The sequence below is a fragment of the Macrotis lagotis genome, chromosome 3 (assembly GCF_037893015.1).
Source record: "Macrotis lagotis isolate mMagLag1 chromosome 3, bilby.v1.9.chrom.fasta, whole genome shotgun sequence".
Classification (NCBI taxonomy): Eukaryota; Metazoa; Chordata; class Mammalia; order Peramelemorphia; family Peramelidae; genus Macrotis; species Macrotis lagotis.
In genome coordinates this window covers 126,598,164-126,623,848 of record NC_133660.1, presented here as the reverse complement: position 1 = coordinate 126,623,848, position 25,685 = coordinate 126,598,164, and the positions used below count along the sequence as shown (strand labels likewise).

The following is a 25,685-nucleotide window of genomic DNA, read 5'->3' as shown; positions in this document are numbered from 1 at the left end:
ATGACAGGGAAATATATATTACTTTGCAAGCAGAACATCTAAATATTCACCACTTTAGAACTCCTCCCTGACTGCAGAGGAGAAAAAAAACTAAACTTTGCTTTAGAATGATCTTTCATTGGGGAGACATTTTTACAGAGTAATATTTCATGGACTATTCAAGGGTGGAGAAAATTTGTTTTTTAAACAATAAATATTTTAGTGACTCCCCATGGTGCACATTTTAAAACATATACTTTATTTTATGATCTGATCTCTTTTCTATGCCTAGAATATCAGAATATGGGATAGCTTCTATGCTCGGAAGTAGTCGAGTGGTTCTCTCTATATTAGAACTTTAGTAACAAGAAGTGGCAGCTTGGTAGAGTGAATAGAAGCCTGACCATCATACAGATCCAACTCAATGTCCTACTTTGATAATTGAGCTCAAACTATTTCAGATGGAAATGGAAAAAACATAACTTTCCTGGCCAAAAGATCTAATTGATACATATTAGTTAAATGAAATGAGCAAGTCACCTGATAATTCAATACCTTCAGGCAATAGTCATACATCCATTCTGAAAGGGCTCTGAATTCAAATCTCAACTTTATACAAACTATCCTCATATTTAAAATGTTCTATTTCCTTCCAATCCTAGAAACCCTAATTTCTTTCAAAACTCAGATTTCAGACCACATCACCGAGGAAACGATTGTCTTCTTCTCAGTTGCTGGTATTTTCTCCCAGAAAGTCCTTTATGGCTAATTTGCATCTATTTTGCATTCTCTTTTCCGTATCCACGTTGTTTTTCCCAGAAGAATGTAAGTTCCTTAAAGGCAGGATTATTTCATTTCTGGCTTAGTCCACCCAGCATCTGTCAAAGATATCTCACTGCTTAGAGATAGTCCAGAAGGCATATTTTCAAAGCTAAGTACTTCCAACAAGTATCTACAGACCATAAGGCAGTTTGGGCAGTTTCCAAAACCATGTTAAGGATCTGGATTGAGAATGGGCTATTCTCAGGGACGAGAAATCATCTCTAGCATAGAGGACAGAATACTGGACCTGAAGTCAGGAAGACTTTTCTTCAAATTTATCTTCAACCACTTAGCAGCTATATGATCCTGGGTAAACTAAAAACCTTTATTTCCTTTAGTTTATCTGTAAACTGGGACTAAAATGAATACCTGCCTTCCAGAGTTTTGATAGGAATAAGATGAGTTAATTTTTGGAAAGTGTTTTGCAAACTTCAAAGTGGTTTGTAAATGGTAACTATTAATAGCATTATTGTTAATGTGATTAAATGCCTACTATGTGCTAGAAGTTGGGAATATGAATATAAATATTTATAAAGCATTTGCAAACCTTAAAGAACTATAAAAATTCTATTATTTTTGTTAATAATAATAATATCATTAAATCCATCCTATGTGCTCAGATCCTATTAGTTATTTTCAGAGAGTGATACACAAATCCCAAGGAGTCTAGCAGGGTCCTGCCATCTAGCAGAGCTATAAAGCTGTAGTATATGTAGAAGCTGTCAAGAGGCAGATTTGGGCTTCATATAAGAAAACCTTACTAACAATTAGAGTTATCCCCAAAATGGAATAGTTGCTTTTGCAAAGCAGCAAGGCATCTAGGTAGCACAAGAGATAAACCTGGAGTCAAGAAGATCTGAGTTCAGATCCTGCTTCAGACACTTACTGGATGTGACACTGGATAGTCACTTAACCTATCACAGACCCAGTTTATCCATTTTTAAAATGAAGGTAAAAATAGCACTTCCTTCACAGGGTAATTATGAGGATCAAATGAGATAATATATTAAAGTGCTTTGCAAACATTAGTGATGATTTTATCCTTCACTCTCAGAGAAGACCATGACAACAGGGAGATGTTACTATGACAAGGACATGAATTGAATTTGAGTGAGGAGGTGCTGTGCTAAGTCACTAGTCTCACTTTCTCCTCTGAGTCATCTAGGTCCAGTGACCAGAAATGAAGCATGATGACTGGAGATGGACTTGGATGTGAGACAATCAGGGTTAAGGGACTTGCCCAAGGTGGAACAGCTAGTAAATGGCAAGTGTTGGAGACTGGATTCAAACTCCCTTACTCCTGACTATTAGGCTCATACTCTTCTCTCCACTGAACCACCAAGTTGTCCTCTGCAAACATTAATACAATATATAAATGCTAGTAAATATGAATATTGAGTTGTTGTTCATGATGATGAAAATGATAAAGGGTTTCCCTCACTGAGGTCTTCAGGAAAACTATTGGATTACCCTTTCTTGTAGAAGAGTCTAGAAAGAGGACTCTTTGTTCAGGTATAGCATAAGTTCAAAAACTTCCAGGGTCCCTTCCAAACCTATAATTCTTGATGTTGCCACCACCCTGGCTAATAGTTTTTTATAAAACTACATTAAAGTTGAATTTCCCATCAACTTTTGATGAGGTCCAAAAGGGAATGATAAAACTGACATTAATGCCAGATACAGAGTACACCTCTTAGGGGAAAGAATGGGATTATTAAAGTCAAAAATCTTATACTTGCCACAGACTTCAGAGAAGAGTTTGGAATGGGAAGGGAACAAAGCAAGGAGGTGGCAAGTAGTAATCAATAGAGGCAACTTATCTAATAAAAACCAATTTTATTGTTATTCTTAAAGCAATATGGTAATTATGTAGTCCCCATGAGATATTTCTTTCTATCTCTTGTACTGACTATTCCTATCCACCTACCGTCCTCATTCACAAGTCCTCTCTGTGCATTATTTCAAAGCTTGGCATGTAATGCCTTAAAATAAAGTATTTGGGCATGAAGACATATTTTTTTTATCAAGGAAAAAACAATGTTGCAAATATAACTTTATTCCTTTGCCATTAGAGATCTTAAGGAATCTAACCAATTTTGTAGAGCTGAGTGACCCAGAGGACTGAACATTGCATGGGATGTAAGTATTTTTTAATGTATTGATGAGTTTTGCTTATTTTTTTCCTCTCTTTCTTTTCTTCTAAATTTTTTGTTATGAGAAATGACACTTCTGGAAGGGGAGGGATACAGAGGAAAATCTAAACAAAGGAAAAGCAAAAGTTATCAATAAGATCTATTTTTATAAAGTAACCTAAGTTTATTACAGGGTATTATTTAATTTATAATCTTAAAGCCACAAAATAGTTTTAAAACAGTTGTGAGGGGTGGCTAGGTGGCGCAGTGGATAGAGCACTGGCCTTGGAGTCAGGAGTACTTGAGTTCAAATCCGGCCTCAGACACTTAATAATTACTTAGCCATGTGGCCTTGGGCATGCCACTTAAAAAAAAAAAACAGTTGTGAAATAAATTGTATGCATGCCTGTTAGTAATGTGTGCATACCCAAGGGGATGTATATGCAAAACCCTAAAATAGGGCAGCCAGATCTTTGACCAAGGTCACCAAAATTTAGAGCTCACTGATAACACTAAAAATCTTTCAGCAAAAAAGAAACAATTGAATTCAGTACATCATTATCAAGGATAATTAGTAAAAATATTAAGCTAATTTGATTAAACTAAAAAGTGCCTCATCCTCCCTCCCCCCAAAACACACACACACACACACACACACACACACACACACACACACACAGCTTCCCAAATATTTGTCTTAAAATGTTGATATGAGAGAATTTTTGTGAAGCTTACCCACTTTATACAAAAAAATAATGATCTGGGTACATACACACTTATATGACCAATTTATAAAGAAGTTTCAATGACTCTTTTTTCTAAATAAATAGACTGACAACCATTACAAAAATTTCAATTTCTTACCATTTTAAAGGAAGTGAAACTTTCTTTATCCAACTATTCAATAGGATGCATGAAGCAATAAAGATGGCAATCACCTGCTGAACAATTGTTACTAATTAATTCTTAATGATTGTTGCTGACCAAAAGGCTTAGTTTATTTATCAAGTCTTAGAATAGAGCTATAGTTCTACTATCCTATTGAGACCCAATTGGACATCTCTTATTGATCTATTAATACATGCCTCAGGTATATTGCAAAGTGTAAGGCTGCAGGAAATGAGCATAAGCCAATTCTCTCTCGAAGGAGTAGGTAAGGATACTCTGGAGGGTCTTTGCTTCCCTGTAACAAGGAGAAAGATGTGTTTTCAAGACCATTTTTGTTCTTTTGAACAATGAAAACCTACTTTCTATAGTATGTAAAATTTTTAGCACTCAGAAACATGGTAAGTGTAAGACACACAGGGGAAAAGAGACAAATGTTTTAATAAGAGAAAATTCTGTTTAATTTCTCCTTTTCCTTCCCCAACTATTTCACAGGTTAAGATTGGCTTTCTCTACTGGGTCTGCAGTGGCTCTCCATGGGTGACTGTTCTGCCTTCAAAATTTGCTCCTCTTAAAAGGCTAGGTTGGGGATTCTTGATTAGTGATGGTTTAACATGGAAAGAGTCTTTAAGGAAACCCCAACCTCTCCTTCTCTATCTCCCTTGCCCACCTCCCCATGGGCTATTGCTGGAGAATTGGAAAGTAACTTCATCCCATTCCCCTAAGAATATTTCCCTTAGTGGCTTGAACTTAATTTTAAAAAGCTAATGCAGGGTTTTTAAATACATCTGAAGAATCATCTTCTTCCCACCCACATCCCCACCCACCTACCCAAGTCCTTAGCAGATAAGGTCTCAAGACTGAAGTTCCCAAGCATGAATTCAGTTCCCCACTCATCCACCCTCAGCATCAATAGCCCTGAGAAGGTCCTACCCTTCCTCCCTTTACTTTCTACTTAAAAAAAATATAACTAGATACTGTGGCTATCATTGAAAAGGTTGATTGTTTCTTTTAAATGTTGGCATTTGAAATGTTGAATGTGAACGGTAATCTTCCAATCCCTCCAAAAAATAAAAATGTAAAGTCTGATCATCATGATCTTCTGACCAAAGAGACTCAGCTGAACAAAAACAGTGAGGAGCAGCTACTCAACCCAAGGCCATGTGACTAGGAGGTGAGGTGACAAATATATCTCAACACTTCATTGCTCCAATATGTGACTGACTTCCTTCCTTTTTAATGTTATCTTGAGGTTCCCTGTCACCATGTTATTCATCAAACTGTAAAAACCCAGATGGGGATAATCAAGACTGCCACTCATTCTTACACAGGGAACAAAATGCAATTTCTGAAACACAATAAAAGAAAGAAAAGGCACAGTCTGATTCCAACATGTGAAAAAGACCAACACAGAGGTGGCGCCTCCAAGTCCATAATGTAAGTGGTTTGGGTTCTCAGTCAACAAATAATATTTGAGATAATCCAAAGAGACCTAGAGACTCTTATACAAAGGTTATTTGAGGTAGACTGTTTCTGCTTTGCACACAAGGGCCCCTCTTTCTCTCCTACAATCCACACTGCCATTTTCTAGAAATTTCCATCATCCATATTTGTCTTCCCTATGAGGCCCAGCAGATCTCATTACACTGCTATGTTTCTTCTTAGACCAGATTTAGCTGAGTGAGAATCCACCTCCCTTCCTAAAATGATGATGACGATATTGATGATAACCTTTGACTTCCTCAATGATTGCCTATGAAAAGACAGGTAAAGGAGATGCAGTGCTAAATATCAGAAACAGTAAGAAGGTCAGTGTACCTGGACCATGGAATAAATATAGGAAACTGAAATTTATGAAGACTGGAAAGGTGGAAGAGAAAGACAGAGACAGAGTCAGACAAACACAGAGGGAGAGAGAGAGAGAGAGAGAGAGAGTAGAGATAGACTCTTTCATGGTGAGCATGTAAAAAAAATAGGGTCTGGACCAAACCTTGTGGTATTCCCACAATTAGGTACCAAGATAAGGACGATCAGTCAACAAAAGAGACAGAAAAGTGAACCAAGAGGTAGAAGGTAAAACACAAGAGAACAATAGCATGAAAACCTAGAGAAGAAAAGTTATCTAGGGGGAAAAGATGATCCTTGTAGTCAAAGCAGCTAGAGAGTACAGTGGTTAGAGTCAGGGAGTCAGAAAGAGTCAGGAAGGCTTATCTTCCTCATTTTAATCTGGTCTTAGAGTCTTATTAGCTGTGTGATCCTGGGCTAGTCACATAACCCCGTTTGTCTAAATTTCCTCATCTATAAAATGAGTTGGAGAAGGAATGATAAACTACGTGATTATCTCTGCCAAGAAAACCCCAAATGGGTCATGAAGAGTCAGATATTAACAAAATGACAGAATTACTAGAAAAAATGGTTAGACTGTACTATTATTTATTATCTACTACTATTATCATCATCATCACCAGAGCTCTCAGTTCAACCTCTTCCTTTTTCTGAAGAGAAAACAGAGACCCGCACATAGGTGAAAAGACTTTCAAAGGGGGCACAAGTATTAAGTAGAAGAGTCAGGATTCATACATTAAGGGTCCTCTGACTCTAAATTCAATGCTCTTCACATATTCTGTACGTGATTATTTTTAATGAGAAATGGATGGAATGGCAAGGAAAACAAATAGCAATTACAGAAATCCTATGCCTCAGAGGAATTAACAATCCCTAATTTAACTGCACACCAATACACCCATCCAGAGTACAGAATCAGGAAAGCAGATGCATTGCCTAACTTCAAGCATGATCAAGTAACCTCTCTGGGTCTCACTCTCTCAAATGGAAAATTAGATGATCTGATTATAATATCTTTTTACAAAGGTGAAGTGGTAATGCCATGATGACAACTAAAGGTTCTTTTCACATTCAATTCAAGGATTCTACAAAATGTACTAGATGTTTTCCAATGAGACCCCTTGCCATTTTCTTTCATTCTCTTCTAAAGCAGGCTGAAGCTGTTTATTCAACAGAGCAAACAAACATTTAAGGTTATAGAGATATTACTCTTACATTAAAGATTTCCAGACCGAAACTTCCTGACTATTGCACCAAATCAAATTATAGTTGCCTCATCTAGAATCCTAGTGATAAATAATATTTAGAAACCAAAAATAATGATAATAATAATACAGTAATGGTAAAATTAACCTCTTACAGATACAATCTAAATATTAATTCTGCTATATCAAAATGAACTATCTCACATCTTCAATCAAGATGTAGAAACACTCAGTCTAAAGATTATCTCATTTCAAAATTGACATACATCTTTAATTTTACTAAGTATTATTTCAGTCTCAATGGATCTATGATATCATTCAATTCAACTCACAAGCATTTATTAAGGGTCAAATTTACTGGGCTCTGGAGAAACAAAGACAAAAAGTTGGTACCTGGCCCCAAAGAGCTTACAGTCTACTAGTGAGAGAAAGTGGGAACAACTTATAAATTGATAAGTTGTTGAAAAAATACATACATTTTACAGGTGGTGAGCAGTGGAAAAGGAAAGCAATTAAAACTTCCAGGAAAAGTTTACTGGAAGAGATAGCATTTGAAAGAAGTGAAGTATTTCAAAAAATAGAGGTGAGAATGGAGTGCCTTCCAGATAGTGAAGACATTGGGAAAAAGAGTGGACATGACTCTTCCCTCCATTTGTACAGATCTCAATCCACCATATGAATCACTTCCTCCTCCCTTGAAGTCCTAGTCCAGGTTCCCTCATGCTCCTCCACAGAGGATCTGCCCAATGTACTAGAGTGTTTCATGTAGATCTTTTTTTATATTTCACTAAAGCACATATGCTGTCTATTTGTTACCCCTCATTCTTGCTACCCAATACCTTCCTCCACCATCTATATCTTCAATGTCACCTCCCTCACATTCATTTTTGAATCTAGCTCATCAATAGAAATGTAGCATCTTATTTGAGCTCACCTGTGTTTCTCCATTTCCCTTTAGGTAACCACAACTATAATTCTTCAGGAACTGTGGTTTTCCAAGATTTGTATACACATGGTAATAGTTATACTTAAAAAATAAGAGACTTCCAGTGCCAAGATAGTGGAATGAAGAAGGAACTTTCTGAAACTCTCCCGAATTCCTGTCCAAAAACCTAGAAAACAACCTCAGAACTGATCTAGGAGAAGACAAGCAGCTTACAAATATAGTAGAGAGGTCTTTCTCACTGGGGTGGAAGGGAAATGGAGTCCAAGAGCAGTATCAGCAGGAACCAACCTCCCAGCAGGAGGCCTATAGTAAAGCTCCAAGTCTGGGGTAATCCATCATTAAGGTCCCATCCTCATGCAAAACAGCAGCCTCCTAGACAAGTGAGTAGTCTGTTCAGCACAGCAAGGCCCCATCCCAGCAACCCCATCCCTAGTACAAGCCAAAAGCAAGTTCTTGAACCCATTGCTGATCAGTAGTAAAGCCCCAACCCAGGACTGGTTGGCAGTGAGATCCTACCCCTAGGCCTACAGTGATATCCTGTTTCTATAGAAACACAGAAGCAGGGTCCCACCCCTGAGGGTGACCAACAACAAAGACCCTTCTCCAGGGTTAACCCCCAGAAAGACTCTGTTACCATAGAAACCTTTAGCACAGGCCAACATACCATAACCAAGGGAAGCCAACACATTGGCCTCACTTGCCAAAACAAATGAGAAGGCATACCCTCTAGTGAAAGCAAGTAGCTAAGCCCTAAGCCTGGTGAAAGCAAACAATAAAACCCTGAACCCCAATATAATAGCTTGGGACAGTTTAGGACAAGAGATCAATTCTCACATAAAAACATATCACAAAAAAGGCAGAAAAATGAGCCAAAACAAACAAAATAAAAGCATTTAATTATGAAAGTTGTTATAGTAACAGGGATAATCAAGACATACATTTAGAAGAGGATAATAGTGTCACAATGTCTACATGAGAAGCTTCAATGAAAAATATGATGTGGTCTCAGATCCAAAGAGAATTCCAGAAAGAATTAAACAGGATTTTAAAAAAAGCAAACTAGAGAAATAGAAGAAAATGGGGAAAGAAATGAGAGCAATGCAAGAGAATTATGAAAAAGGAATCAATAGTATGGGAAGAAAATGTACAAAAATTTACTGAGGAAAATAACTCCCTAAAACATAGAACTGGTTAAATGGGGAAAAAGAGTACAAAAGCTCCCTGAAGAAAATAATTCCTTAAAAATTGGAATTGAATCAATGGAAGTTAGTGACTCTATGAGACAACAAGATACGATAAAACAAAAGAAAATAGAAGAAAAAATAAAAAATAAAATGTTAAATTTTTCATTAGAAAAATAACTGACCTGGAAAATAGATTTAGAAGAGATAATTTAAGAATTATTGGTCTACCTGAAAGCCATGATCAGAAAAAATGTCTGATTTGTTCACCAAATTATCAAAGAAAATTGTCTTGAAATATTAGAACCAGAGGGCAAAATAGGAATTGAAAGAATCCACCAATCACCACCTGAAAGATCCACAAATGCAAACTCTCAGGAATATCATAGTCAAATTCCAGAGCTTAGGGAGCAAGAAGAAGATACTGCAAGCAACCAAAATTTAAATTTAATATCTTGGAACTACAATCAGGGTTACACTGGATCTGGCAGCTTTTACCTCAAAGAACCAGAATATGATATACCAGAAAGCAAAGGAGTGAGGATTATAACAAAAAAAAGTCCCTACCCAGAAAACCTGAATATAATCTTTCAGGAGGAAAACTAAATATTTAAAAAAATAGAGGACCTTCAAACATTCCTAACTAAAAGAACAGAACTGAATAAAAATGTGATCTCCAAAAGCAAGACACAAGGGAAACATAAAACAGCAAAAAAAAAAAAAAAAGAAAGAAAGAAAGAAACAAGAAAGAGAAAATATAAGAAATTCAATAAGATTAAACTTATAAGGAGTATGGATTTAGGGTTAGAGGGCAAGTATAAGGTGACTGATGGAATGATAGCAAATAAATAAGGGAGATAAGAAAGAAAATTGCACTGAAAGAAGGAAGGGGGGAGATTGAATGAGGTAAATTATCCTATATAAAAGAGGCATGAAAAAATATTATAATGGATGGGAAGATAGGAGGGGAAAATTTAAACCTCACTCTCATCAAAAATTGCTCAAAGAGGGAATAACAAGTACAATCAGTTGGATGCAGAAATCTATTTTACTCTATAAAGAAATAAAAAAGGATATGAATTATACAAGAAGGACAGGAGACTAATCAAAGGAAGAATAGATTGGAAAAGGCAGTGATCAAAAGTAAAATCCTCATGAGAAGGGAAAGGGTGTGGAGTAAGAGAGAGGAATAAACAAGTGAAAAATAACAAGGAATGAAATAATTCCAAATATGAATGGAATGAACTCTCCCTCAAAACCAGAAGTGGATAACAGAATGGATTAAAAAACAGAATCCTTCCCCTAGTGAGAAACATTTTAAGCAGAGAAATACACACAGGATAAAATCAAGGGACTGGAGCAGAACTGGTTATGCTTCAGCTAAAGCAAAGAAAGCAGAGCAATCTTGCTCTCAGATAAAGTAAATACAAAAATATAGCTAAAAAAATGAAAAGAAATTATATCTTACTAAAAGGTACCTTAGGAAATGAGTCATAGCAATGCTAAACATAGTTGTGCCAAATTGTATAGCATTTAAATTTTTGAAGAATTTGAGTTACTAGAAGAAATAGATAATAAAACAGTATTAGTGGAGGACTTCAACTTTCCCTCTCAAAACTAGATAATCTAGCCAAAAGAAGTTAAGGAACTGAATAAAATTAAAGAAAAGTTAGATATGATAGATCTCTGGAGAAAATTTAGTGGGAATAGAAAGGAATATATATATATATATATATGCATATATATATATATATAAAATATATATGCCTTTTTTACTCAGTACTATATGTCACCTACACAAAAACTGATCATGTATTAGGGCATAAGAAGGTCATGTATTAGAACATAAATGTAGAAAAACAGAAATAGTAAAAACATTCTTTTCAGATCATAATATAATAAAAATTACATTCAATAATGGACAATGGAAAGAGAGATTAAAGTTTAATTGAAAATTAAATAATCTAATCCTAAAAAGTGAGTGGGTCAAAGAACAAATCATAGAAACAATTAATAATTTCATTAAAGAAAATTATAATAATGAGACAATATACCAAAATTTATGAAATAGAACCAAAGCAATATGTATGGGAAAATTCATATCTCTATTTCTTTACAATGTACTAGAGAAAACAAAGAAAAATAATAAATTAAAAATCCTCAACATCAAATTGGAAAAACTGAAAATCAAAGGAAAGATTAAAATTCAAAGTAAGAAAACCATTGAACTAATAAAAAAATCAGAAGTCAGTTTTATGGGGAAAAAACCCCAGTAAAATGGATAAATAATTGATTAATTTTATTTTTTTAAAAGGAGAGGGAAAAACCAAATTACTAGTATCAAAAATGAAAGGGGTGAATTCACCACCAATAAAGAGAAAATTAAGACAAATATTAGGAGCTATATTGCCCAATTATATGCCAATAAATCTGACAATCTAAATAATATCATTAAATATCTACAAAATATAAATTATCCAGATTAACAGGAGAAATATTTTAAAAATAAATTAAATAAGCAATCAATGAACATCCTAAGAAAAATCCCTAGTTCTAGATGGATTCACCAGTGAATTCTAACAAACATTTAAAAAACAATTAATCATAATACTATATAAACTATTTGAAAAAATTACAAAGGAGTACTACTAAATTCTGTTTATGACAGCAATATGAGACAGATACCACCAAAACAGAGAAAAAATGTATAGACCAATTTCCTTAATGAATATGGATGCAAATATTTTAAATAAAATACTAGCAAAGAGATTAAAGCAATATATCATAAGGACATACATACACTATGACCAGGTGGGATTCATAACAAGAATGCAGGGGCTAGTTCAATTTTAGGAAAACTATCAACATAATTGATCAATCCAATAACAAAATGAAAAAAATCATATTATTATCTCAATAGATGCAGAAAAAATCTTGGCCAAAACACAGTATCCATTCCTATTAGAGAGCATAGGAACAAATGGAGTTTACCTTAAACTGGTAAGAAACATTCATTTAAAATGATCAGCAAGCATTGACTATAATAGGGATAAGCTAGAAACCATCCCAATTTAATCATGGGTGAAGCAAAGGATGCCTCTTATCACCTCTATTATTTAATATTGTACCCGAAATTTTAGCTATAGCAACAAAAGAAGAAAAATAAGTTAAATGATTTGAATAAACAAGAAAACAAATCTATCATTCTTTGCAGATGAAATGATGTTAAAATTAAAAATCCTAGAATATTAATTTAAAAAGCTACTTGACAATGTTTGGAAAGTTGTAAGATATAAAACAAACCCACATAATTCCTCAGTATTTGCATGTATATATATATATATATATATATATAGCCAACAAAATTCAACAGCAGAACTAGAATCTGAAATACCATTTAAAATAATTATAGACAAATATAAAGTATTTGGGAATCTATATGCCAAGAAAAACTCAGAAATTATATGAACAAAACTATAAAATACTTTACACGCAAAGTCAGATCTAAACAATAGGAAAATATTAATTATTCACAGGTAGGTTGAGCCAATATAATAAAAATGACAATTCTATCTGTTTATTCAGTGCCATACAAATCAAATTATGAAAAATTACCATATTTCCTCACATATGAGATGCACCCTAATTTGGGGGTCAGAAATTTGAAAAAAAGTTACATAAGTCATTGAATTCAAGTTTTATTCATCATAAAATTTAAGAACCTTCTACTCATAACTTTCAGGCATCTTTTGGACAAGTCTGATGCATGGATGTGTGCTTGGTTCATTCTGTTTCATGAACCTGAAGCGCCCATTGTGTCCTCGTTTGAAATCAGCATCTTCTTTTTTTTTTATCAGCAATTCTTTTTGCCTCCTGCTGGACCATCATTGTGGATACAGGAATTCCAATTGCCCTTTGCTCTTCAGTCCATTTCTTCAGTTCCCTCTCTAAATCAGACCATTTAGCTGACTTGCCTCTCATGATTTCTGCCATTGAGTTTTCAGTAGGGTTTCTTCTTCCTGTAGCCAATCTCAGATTGTTTTCTCATTTGGAAGAGGACCAAACTGACCTTCAGCAGCATGATTTCCAATCACTTTTGCAAACTGGATCACTTTTAACTTAAATTCAGCACTGTATAAAAATCTTTTCTGAGCCATTTCTGGGCAGAATATTGCAAAATGTAAGCTAATATACTAGTAACAAATGTGAAACAATGAGCACAAAGACACCAAGAGCAAAAAAGCAGGAAATGCAAGTTAAAAAAAATCTACAAATAATGTATAAGACAATCCCAGTTTTTAAATCCCAAATTTTTCAAAAAGGGTGCATCTTTTACATGGGGAAATACAGTATTTTACAGAGCCAGGAAAAATAATAACAAAATTCACCTGGAAGAACAGAAACTCAAAGATATCATAGGAATCAATTAAAAAAACACAAAAGAAGATACTCAAGTCGGCTATACCAGATCTCAAACTGTTATTATAAAGTGGCAATTACCAAAATAAATGATATGGCACTGGTTAAGAATTAGAGTTGTGGGTCAGTGGAATAAATTAGGTACCAATTATGTTAAATAAATGACCACAGCAATCTGGTATATGATGAACTCAAAGATCTAAGTTTTTGAAACAAAAACTCATTATTTGACAAAAACTGCTGGGAGAACTGGAAATAGTAGGGACAGAAATTAAAGGGCAGAAATTAAATTTAGACCAACATTTCATACTTTATACCAATAGAAGGTTAAAATAAGTACATGATTTACACTTACAGAGTGATACTATAATCAAATTAAGAGAGTCAGATTTATAGGTAAGGGAAGAATTTAGGATCAAAGAAGATATAGAGTATTACAAAATATAAAATAGAACATTTTGATTATATAATTTTCAAAACCAAGGCAACAAAATTATACTGGGCAAAACTTGCAGGGGGGGTGGGAGGGGGTCAAATTTGAAATAAATATCTCAGATAAAGAGCTCATAGAGAGCTGTCAAATTTATAAAAAGTACAAATCATTTTCCAATTGAAAAATGGTCGAAGTATATGAACAGGAGTTTTCAGATAAAGAAACCAAAGTTATCTAAAATTATATGAAAAAATGCTTTAAACCACTATTGATTATAGAAATGCAAATTAAAACAATTCTGAGGTATCACCTCACAGCTATCAGTGTGACAGATCTGACAAAAAAAGAAAATGTAGAATGTTGGAGGGGATATGGGAAAATTGGGACTGCTGGTAAAATTGTGAACTCAACCATTCTGGAGAGTAGTTTGGAACTATGTCCAAAGGGCTATGAAATTGTGCATATCCTTTGATGCAGCAATACCACTGCAAGGTCTATATCCCAAAGACATCCACAAAAGGGAAAAGGACCTATTTGTACAAAAATATTTATAGCACCTCTGTCTACAAATTGAAAATCTAAGGAATGCCTATCAATTGTAGAATGGCTAAACAAATTTTGATATATGATTGTAATGAATATTATAATTATATAAAGAATAACAAACAGAATGATTTTAGAAAAACCTGGAGAGACTTAAATGAACTTATGCATGGTGAAGTAAACAGAACCAGGAGAATGTTGTACACAGTAATAACAGTATTGCTTGATGAAGAATTTTAAATGACTCATCTATTCTCAGGAATACTATGATCGAAAAATCCCAAAGGACTATGATCTTCAGAAAAAACAACCAGATACTCTTTGAATACAGACTGAAGCATGCTATTTTTCACTTTCTTTTTCATTTTTTTCTTTTATTCAATTTTTCTTACATGAAATTATGGACACGCTTTACATTATTGCACATGTATAACTTGACTGCTTCCCATCTCAGGGAAAGGGAGGGGAGGGGAAAGGAAAGAGAAAGGGAGAGATAGGATTTGGAGTTCAACATTTCAAATAAAAACGTTATTTTTAAAAATGAGTCCTTGTAAAAGTTGTTAGGGAGCATGGATATCAATGGGGGAGGGGAGGATGAGTGAATGATCTTTTATATGTCTTGTTACCAAGAAAATTTTCTTAATTTACAATCAAAGACCTGTTAGCCAATTATTTCAATCTAATGAATTTTGAGAAAGCCTATATTATCTAGGAATTTCTTCAATCCATCATCCCATTGTATGGATTTGGTTGTAGGGGGAGGGACTGTGTGTCTAGACAAAGAAACCAACTTGCTTTTTAAAAAATCTTGCTTACATGTAGTCTCTTCTCCCATTAGACTATGAGCTCCTTGAGAGCAGGTTCCACTTTATGCTTTTTCTTTGTACCCCTAAGCTCTTAACAGAGTACTCAGAATAAAAAAAAATGGTGTTGAATATATACTTGTTGAGTTGTCTTGACAATGAGATCAGAAACCTCACAGCATTACTTCAGAACTAAAGAACTTGTATCTATCATTCAGCTTGAGGGATATACAGACCTAACAGTAATGCTTGATCTCTTTTGAAAAAGTAACATAATAGGTTCTGTAAGTCACCAATTAAAGCTGATAGATAAGAGCAGTTAAACTAAAGGGTGCTTTCCCTTCTGTAAAAACTAAGTTTAAAAATTAATGGATTAGATACTTTCCCCCATATATTACTTAGTTTTGCTGAGGTTTTTTTCATCTTTTTTATTCTTCTTATAAAGAATTATTCTCTTAGAGGGAAAGAGGGGAGGAATACATCGGGAAATGTAGATGATGCAAAAAAAGAAAGAAATGCCAAAATTGCATTTTAAAAATTAATCCACTGAAGAACATTTCAAAACCTAGCTGGAAACCCTATAACAAAAATCAGAAAATAGCCGGTAGCAATCCATTCCTGTTGTTTTTAATTTTTTAAAACAATCAAGTGTACCTGTCAATTTCTTCATGCCATTATCTACAAATTTGTAGTTTGAAAAAATACTATGTATTTGTTCATATGATGGAAATCAACAGGTTTGAAGAAGAAAATGACATTTAGCATTTTCAAGAATAGACCTTAATGGGATGAGGAACGCAATTCTGAATATGGAATTAGAGGACAAAAATTCCAACCCCAGTTTAGCTAGCTTCTTTCTCCTGAATGATCTTTAAAAAATCATTTAACCCTTCTGTGTTTCAATCTCTTTATCTGTAAAGTGAGAATATTGGACTACATGATCTCCATGATCTAGACATGGAATGCTAGACATGTCTTTGTACTTACTTGGGTTTCTACCTCTACATCATGTTTCCATTTCTCTGGTCTCACACAGCCACTACCTAATTTAGGTCCCTACCATTGGGAACTCAAGCAAGGATTCAAACCAAGACCCTCTGAATCAAAATTCAGCATCCTTTCTAATATACTTTGTTTCTTTGAGTCCTTTGTTTTTATAACCTCCCTTAGGACTGACAGCTAAAAGACTAGGGAGGGGACAAAATGAAAAGACTCCAGACAAGATAGTCAGGTAAATAGAGGTTTATAGTTTCACTTCCTTATTAGAATACCATTTATTATATTACTTCCCTTCTCATCTTTTACCTGTCTTTATCAAAGCACTTTCCTCCAGAAAGGGAGCAGATAAAAACCTCAGTATGCTAGCTAGAAATTGCCATTGTGTGTAATTTTTCTTAGCCAGCTAAACCTGAGAGATTGAGGCACAACAGGGAGGTTGACAAGCTTTTATTTTCTCCTGTTTAAAAGTTTGTCACTTATGATTTATTATCCCTGGGTTGGATTTTTTAAAATTACCTTACATGACCTTCTTGGAAACTCATTACATGCATTTAATGTGGATGCTATCCTTTATATATGCCACCTAACTTGTTTTGTTCTTGAGCTCTTCATCATTAAATCATAAAATCTATAGTGTTATATTATTCCCCAGAAAAGATGTTTAAATGGCAAACTTTCTATAAGATAATACTTACAAAAGAATAGAGGGGCACAAAATGAGTAGAAACCACTTCTTGCCAGTGTGTCAAGCCTTTCTACCTTTCTCCCCTCCTATGAGAGCTACTAAATTGAGTTCAATGAAACTGAGAGCAAGACAACATTGACACAGTGAACAGGGCTCTGGATCTTAGGCTAAAGATTTGGGTTCAAGTCTCAATATCTTTGTGTCTTAATTTTCTTAACAAGGTTGGATTGAGGGAAACAAGAAAAGGAAAGCTAACCAAATCATCCATATATTCCCTTTTAGCAATGCTATTGATGAAAAGAGTAATGCACAACATCTAAGATGCAAGTCCACAATTGTAATATAAATTGTCTTATCCCCAATGGTCATTTTAAGTAATTTTAATTGAATGATGCTTGAATTCTCATTATTTAACCATTCAGCCCCATTGGATATGATATCAAGCCCAATCTAAAATGATTTAGACAGCATATCCTTATTGGATTTCAAGTATAAAATGTAAACAGGAAAGTGGGCTACAGTTTTCACTCCATAGTTCACCAGTAGAACTGTGAAGAATGGGCCCACAGAAAATGGACTGGAAGACCAAAAATAAAATCATTCTTAGCAGATACATGTAACACAGTGAGAATATATAGTCAAGTACATCTGAATTTTCTATTATAATGAAATAAACATCATTAAATACCACATGAATTCTTGGTTATATAAAACTATTGATTTAGTTGAAAAATTCCAATATATTCATGAAGACAAGAAGGTATAAATCATTTTTGAGAGCTGAACTGTTTAATATAAGATATATTGTCTACATATACATCCTCACAAATACATATGGATAAAAAGGTGAGGGATGACAATCTGTGATTTTTATCAGTATAAGAAGGACAATTCCATTCAATGGTTCAAACTGGCAACTCATTCATAATTTATGAACTCAGATAGTTGCCTTGGAGCACAAAGAGGTTAAATGACTTGCCACTATCTCTCAGGCGCAGGATTTAAATCCATGTTTTTATGACTCCAAAGTTGGCTTTCTATCCAATATACTACTCAGGCTCTCCAGAAAATGCATAGAATTTTTTCAGAAAGAGACCACATGAACATTTCAAATTCTAGGATATAAAATAATTAGCTAGAATATACTATATAATTTAAGACTAGTCTCAGAGCAGAATGCACACTTGAAATAACAAACTGAGTAGAAATTAAAGTCAGTTGCAAAAATCCTGAGCTCTTGATTAAACATTCAGGAGGAAAATAATTTTCATTTTTAACCCAGATAAGACAAGCAATGAAAGTCAGACAGGAGCTACTGCTAATAAAGTTTAAGAGAAAGAAAAGAAAGCATTATATGAAGTCATTTCACAAGTGCTATATTCCTGACACGTAAATCATTGAGTATGGATTCATGAATGGCCATCAGAAACATTTCTTCTAACATATGCAAACACAAGAATCCCATATACAATGTTCCAAATCACTGGACAACCTTCACTGGATATTCCCAGGAAAGAGTCCTTACCAACTCACAAAGCAGTGCATTGCATTTAGTAATAGCTCCAATTGTCTGAAGACTTTTCCTCAAATGAAGCACACACCTGGCTCTCCCTGTTTCTTCCATTCATTTCTCCTAATTCTGAGACAAATCATTCATACATAATAATGTATGGGTGATCAAGTTGAATCCCTTTTCAAGTTGATTTTTTTCAAACACTTAGCAAAAAGCAACTATGTCTTTACTACATCCAATCTTTACACGGTCAAATGGCCCTAGAGTCTTCTAATGATGCTCATGTGGATGGTTCTCTCACCATTTTGTTGACCCTTCTTCAGAAATAATGTAACTCAATGACATTCTTCTGGAAATATGGTGCTCCAAGCTAAACATAATGGACTAGATGTGGCCTGATCAGATTTGGATTACCATCCATGTCACTCTGGGCATTTTGATTCTATTATAAAATAGTTATTGCTCAGTCATTCAGTCATGTCCAACATTAATGACTCCATGGACTGTACTATTCATAGGGTTTTCTTGGTATATGTGCTGCTGAAGTGAGCACCCATGGGTTTTCTTAGCAAAAATACTACAGTGTTTTACCTTTTTCTTCTCTAGTGGAGGCAAACAGAAATTAAATGACTTGCCCAGGGTCATACAGCTAGTGAGTGACTGAGGCCAGATTTAAACTTAGGTCTTCCTTACTCTGAGTCCAATTCTTTACCCACTGAGCCACCTAGCTGCCAATTATAAAGTAGACTAAGATCAAATAAACTTTTTGGACTTCTACTTCACACTTAAACTTTCATTAAGATCGATTCCCATTAACTCCAACTATCCCTAATATCTTTTCACCTTAACTGATATATAGCCAAGCCTTGTGACCTGAACTTTGCTTGAAAACAAACTAACACAAGTATAGCACTTTCATATTTACCCCCATCAAACTTTATCTAACATTATTCTAACATCTAACATTCAAACATCAAACATTATTCTAACCTTTGGATGTCTTGAGTCTACTGTCCAGTATGTTAGGTCTCCTTCCTTGCCTTCCTTGCTTCATTCCATTAAATAAATAAATAAATAAACAAACAAACAAATAAATAAATAAATAAATGAATGAATCCAAGGACAAATCCTTGGGGTACTTACTAACACCCTCTCTCTACTTTGACAATTAAATCACAATAGCTAATGTCTTTCTATATTAACAATGAAGTTTTCACAAATTCCTAGTTTAAAACATTTTAAGTGATTGAGGAGCAACAATATTTATCTTGCCCATTGACCAGTAAGACAATATTTTTGAGAGATAGTAAGAGCCCAGACCCAAAGTCAGGAGAAATGAAGTTTAATCTGTGCATTGGCTCATGTTATCTATATATTTCTCTGGAGAAATAAATGACTAAACTTCTTTGATCTTCAGTTTCCTCATCTTCGAAATGGGCAAACTTAAACCTACAAAATCTATTTCATAAGGCTGTTGGAAGGAGACCTGAAAACTTTGCAGAGGCATATAAATGTAAATTAATGTTATTATTTTTCTTAAACTGCTGAACTTTTGGGGGAAATGAATAAACCAAGAAATTTAGCCATTATAAACTCATAATGTTGTGTTTGCCCCATTTTTTAAAAAATTTAGAGTCAATGTATATCTCTTCTATTTCATATGAACATTAGAGAGAGAGAGAGAGAGAGAGAGAGAGAGAGAGAGGAAAAGAACCCAGCAATTATTCCACATTCTCCATTTTATTTACCCGTGATAAAGCTGATTGCCCTAAAGTCATAAATGCCTCATAGGAATAAGTATGAAGTTAGTCATTTTGGAATGGTTTGGCACCAGCAAAACATGATTTCATAAGTGAATCCTTCAGTGGATAGAGGAAGAGGATAGGGAGAATCAGCTGCCTAAAATCCTATGGAAAATCCAACTCAGAAAGAGAGCAGTAGATAAAATCTTACACAGTTGTTATGTAAGGAGAGCCACAACTAACTGAAACTGTGCCTGGGTCAAATTTAGTTGAGTAAGAATGGAGGCAGGATGATGCAAAATATAATACACTACAGACACAGATAAGTCATGAAGGGATGGCCCATCTCCCACAATGGTCCTCATGACCATGGGGCAGGATGAGAGGTGGAAGAAAGATGGTGTATGAGGACAAAAGAAGGAAGAATTGTCCTCAGTGATTTCAAAACCACACAGTGTATCTGTGGTGCTGTTAAAGAGAAGAAGCCTCTCTCCCAGACACTTCCTCTCCTCCCTGGAAAAGACCCAGATGACAGGAAAGATTGAAGGCAAATGGAAAAAAGGGACAGCAGAAGATAAGATGGACAAATAGTGTTAGGGGAAACAAGAAACATGAGCTCAGATAGACTCCAAGAGATAGTGAAGGTTAGAAGGGGCTGGCATGACATAGTCCATGGGTTCACATAGACAATAGACACAGACATGACTAATGACAGAAAAACAACAAATGATCTTGAACCTTGAAGCATCAACTAAAAATTAATTGATACAATAACTGCAACATTATTTCAGGGAATACAATCAATTCACAACAATCAGCAGCATTTCTTTGTATTAACAGCAGAAGCCAACAGGAAAAGAAAGAGAAATTCCATTCAAAATAGCAACAAAATATATAAAATAATTGACAGATACCCACTTTTACACATACATTTTCACACAGGATGTCCAAGAATACAACTATAAAAATATTCTTCGCAAAAATAAAGACAGGAGTAGCTAGATGGCACAGTAGACAGAGCACCAGCCCTGGAATCAGGTATTCAAATCTGGCCTCAGACATGTAATAATTGCCTAGCTGTGTGACCTTGGACAAGTCACTTAACCCCATTGTCCTATAAAAACAAAAACAAAAATAAATGTAGACCTAAATAATTTGAGAAATGTTAATTGCTCATGGGCAGGCCAGACTAATATAGTAAAAATGACAATAGCAGACTAGATAAGGGAAAGGGCTATTTGAAAATTTGGAAGAAATATATAGTCTGATTCTTAGAGAGGCTATGTGTGGATCTAGAGTCAACTTAGAATAAGTACAAGATCTATCATGTACAAGCTGGAAGGAGAAGATGATGATGATGGCTAAAATTTATATAAAGCCTTCTATGCACCTGGAATATTTTTTTAAGCACTAGATGACTATCCTTTCTTCTTCACCTGACATTTCCCTTCCTGAATCTTGTGACTAAAAAGTACAAAGCCCTGGTCTAGGAACAGATATCCTATTTTTTGCTTTCTAGGTTCAGGTTATCTACTGTACAATATGTATCATAACTACTGTATTTCCCCATGTATAAGGCACACCTGAAATTTGAAAACAAATGTATTACATAAAGTTATTCAACTCAGGTTTTATTCATCATGAAATTCAAGGACCTTCTGTTCATCACTTTCAGTCATCTTTTAGGCAAGTCTGGTGTATGGACACGTGCTTAGTCCATTCCATTTCATGAACCTGAAGTACCAATCATGTCCTCCTTTGAATTCAATCACTTATTTTTCATCAGCAATTTTTCTTGCCTCCTGCTGAACCATCTTTGTGGACACAGGAATTCCAATGGCCCTTTGCTCTTCAATTCATCTCTTCAATTTTCCCTCTAAGATAGGCCATTTGGCTGATTTGCCTCTCATTTTCAGTAGGGTTTCTTCTTTGTGTAGCCAGTCTCAAATTGTTTTCTCAGTTGGAGGAAGATCAAACTGATGTTCAGTAGCATGATTTCCATTCCTTTTTTAAAACTGGATTATTTTGAGCTTGAATTCAGCAACCCTTCCAATATTGATCATTGTCCTTACTGGTCATATTGGCCAGTCTGAGAGGTGCAAGGTGCTTTAATTTGCATTTCTCTAATAAGTAATGATTTAGAGCAATTTTTCATATGACTATTGATTGCTTTGATTTCCTGAGCTGTAAATTGCCTTTGCATATCCTTTGACCATTTGTCAATTGGGGAATGGCGCTTTTTTTTTTAAAATTTGACTCAGTTCTCTGTATATTTTACAAATGAGTCCTTTGTCAGAAATACTAGCTGTAAAAACTGTTTTCCAATTTACTACATTTCTTTTGATCTTGGTACAGTGGTTTTGTCTGTGCAAAAGCTTTTTTATTTAATGTAATCAGATTATCTAGTTTGTTTTTAATGATGTTCTCCATCTCTTCCTTGGTCATAAACTGCTTCCCTTTCCATAGATCTGACAGGTAAATTATTCCTAGATCTTCTAGTTTGCTTATAATATTGTTTATGTCTAAGTCTTGTATCTATTTTGATCTTATCTTGGTATAGGGTTTGAGGTGTTGGTCTAATCCAAGTTTCTTCCATACTAACTTCTAATTTTCCCAATAGTTTTTGTTTCTATTAGCAATAATCACACCTCGGATAAACCTCATTGGCTACGATACCGCCACTGTGCAAAGCTTCAATAGTTTTTATTGAAGAAAGAGTTTTTACCCCAATAGCTGGACTCTTTGGGCTTATCAAACAGCAAATTACTATAATCATTTCCTGCTATTGAACCTAGTCTAGTCCACTAATCTACCACTCTATTTCTTAGCCAATACCAGACAGTTTTGATGACTGATGCTTTATAATATAATTTTAGATCTGGTAAGGCTAAGCCACCTTCTTTTGCACTTTTTTTCATTGAATTCCTGGAAATTCTTGACTTTTTATTTCTCCACATAAATTTAATTACAGATTTTTCTAACTTATTAAAGCATTTTTTTTTTTTGGAATTTTGATTGGTAGGGCACTAAGCAAGTAGTTTAGTTTTGGTAGAATTGTCATTTTTATTATATTAGCTCGACCTATCCATGAGCAGTTGATGTTTGTCCAGTTATTTAAATTTGATTTTATTTCTGTGAGAAGTGTTTTGTAATTGTTTTCAAAAAGATTTTGAGTCTGTCTTGGCAGGAAGTTATTTTATCTTGTCTGAGGTTACTTTGAATGGGATTTCTCTTTCTAGCTCTGCTGTATCTTGCTACTCACATATAGAAATATTGAGGACTTATGAGGGTTTATTTTATATCCTACTTTGTTAAAGTTGCTATTTATTTCTAGAAGTTTTTTAGATGATTTTTTTGGGACTCTCTAGTTATGCCATTATGTCATCTGCAAAAAGTGAGCGTTTTGTCTCTTCCCAATTTCTGAGCCATTTCTGGGCAGAATGTGGCCAAATATAACCTAGTATAACAGAGACAAATGTGAAACAATGAGCACAGAGATAATGAGTTTGAAAAAAGCAGGAAACACAAGTAAAAAAAATCTACAGTCACTATATAAGACATTCTCAGTTTTTAGACCCCAGATTTTTTTCAAAAATGGTCTGTCATATATGGGGAAATGTCATATGGGGCAAAAGTTTCTTCCTATTGGGGAGGAGGTTCCTTTTTGCCTTTAACATAGTAAACATTTGGGGGCCATGAAAAGAATTCATTTGTCTTCAGTCATTTTCCAGGCATGTCTGATTCTCTATGACTCCATTTGGGGTTTTCTTGCAAAGTTCCCGAATGGTTTGCCATTTCCTTCTTCAGCTCATTTCACAAATGAGGAAACTGAGGCAAATGGGGATAAGTGATTTGCTCAGGGTCACACAGCTAATAAGTGTATGAAGCTAAATTTGAACTCCAGTGTTCCTAAATTCTATCCACTGCACTATCTAACTACTCACTCCCTGAGATAAGTACTAATAACAATTCTAATAATGTTGGATTATTATAATCTGACTCAAGCTTGCCTTTCTAAATTGACTATATATTATTCTTCTTTATCCAGTCAAATCTGCATTCTTGCCATTCCTCACATTTGATTCTCCAATTCCCTCTTGCCATGTTTGCCAAGGCAGCTGCATATCATAGTGGACAGAGGCACTGGCCTTGGGGTCAGGAGGACAGGAGTTCAAATCTGACCTTAAATTTTTGACACTAACTAGCTGTGTGATCTTGGGCAAGTCACTTAATTCTGATTGCCTTGCATCCAGGGTCATCTCCAGTTGTCCTGATCAATATCTGGCCACTGGATCCAAATGGCTTTGGAAGAGAAAGTGAGGCTGGTGACTTAGCAGTCCCTTCTCACTGAAGTCCAATTCATGTCTTTATCATGACATCACCTCCCTGATGTCATGGTCTTCTTGCCCACATCCTATAGAACTCCTAGCTTTCTTCAGCTCAAGTGTCATTTCTTCTTTGAAATTCATCTCTATAATCCAGGTTTCTAGTATTCTTTTAAGAAAACACATTGCATTTACTTGTCTGGATTCATCTTGTTTCCACTCAGTAGAATGTAAGTTCCCTGAGGACATGAAATAGTTTATCTTTGTCTTTGTAACCTGAATGATTAGAAAAGGCAAATAAATGGCTGAATTCACACTATAATACACATTAAATCTAAGCAGTGACTTGTAAAAAAAAGATATCTATTACTAAATTTACTTTCAATAATTAAATAATTGACTATTGGGGTGATTTCATAATGGTCACACAGCTGGTCTGTTATCAGCACCTGATGTGGATAGTCTTCCTGACTCTAAGACCAATTTCCAGTCTACCATGCCACAATTGTATAACTTGCATAAAATATTCTTCATTTGATGGAAACTGGGCTTGTCACTTTCAAAATATTTTTAAATATCTTTATATTATTCTATATTTTAATGACTGAAGTCTTTAAAAAAATTCCCTTTCAGGTCTTTAGGCTGTAAAACATCAAAAGAATCCTGAGGAAGTGGGAAAAACTGATAATCTGAGCTGAGAAAGACTTAAGCAATCATTGCATTTAACACCTGTCAGTAAGCTGGATTCTGCAAATGAACTAAGAGCTGCAGGCATCCTTCACATTGGGAAGAATTCAGTGGGTGGCCCAAAAAGATACAGAGGGTACTGAAACAGATAGAAACAAGAAAATTGTCTCTAGGTTGTGGAGGCAGCTGCTGTGATGAAAGCATTCTGCAGGAAAAAAAATGGTTCCTACACTTGAGGATAGTTACAATAAAGATGAAATAGAGATGTTATCTTAGGACTATAATAACTTGTGCAGCTATAGCATTTGAAGTTTTACAAACTGATTCAATAATCAACTGAGGTATGTAATATCATTATCCTCAATTTGTCCATTAGGAAACTGAGGTATCAGGAAGTTATAAGTCTTGACAAGAGGCAGCTTACAAATGGCAGAGCTAAGGAGTCTTCTGACTCCAGATATATATCTCTTTCCATTATGGCAGACTTTAAGAAGTATGCCTTTAATAAATGGTTATTATTCAACTGTATGAAGAATATGCA

The 25,685-nt window shown here is 34.7% G+C and overlaps 1 protein-coding gene and 1 pseudogene across 1 annotated transcript in view; both read right to left on the bottom strand.

The window, feature by feature from the left end:
* The window catches only part of INPP4B (inositol polyphosphate-4-phosphatase type II B), a 981,822-nt gene extending 962,423 nt beyond the window's left edge, over window positions 1-19,399 (bottom strand). Inside the window, exon 1 of the mRNA XM_074229241.1 lies at window positions 19,381-19,399. The gene's annotated coding sequence lies outside the window, so the exon portion shown is untranslated. The remainder of the gene's footprint in view (window positions 1-19,380) is intronic.
* Window positions 19,400-22,747: 3,348 nt separating this feature from the next.
* Window positions 22,748-22,825, bottom strand: LOC141519724 (U4 spliceosomal RNA; annotated as a pseudogene).
* Window positions 22,826-25,685: the final 2,860 nt, after the last annotated feature.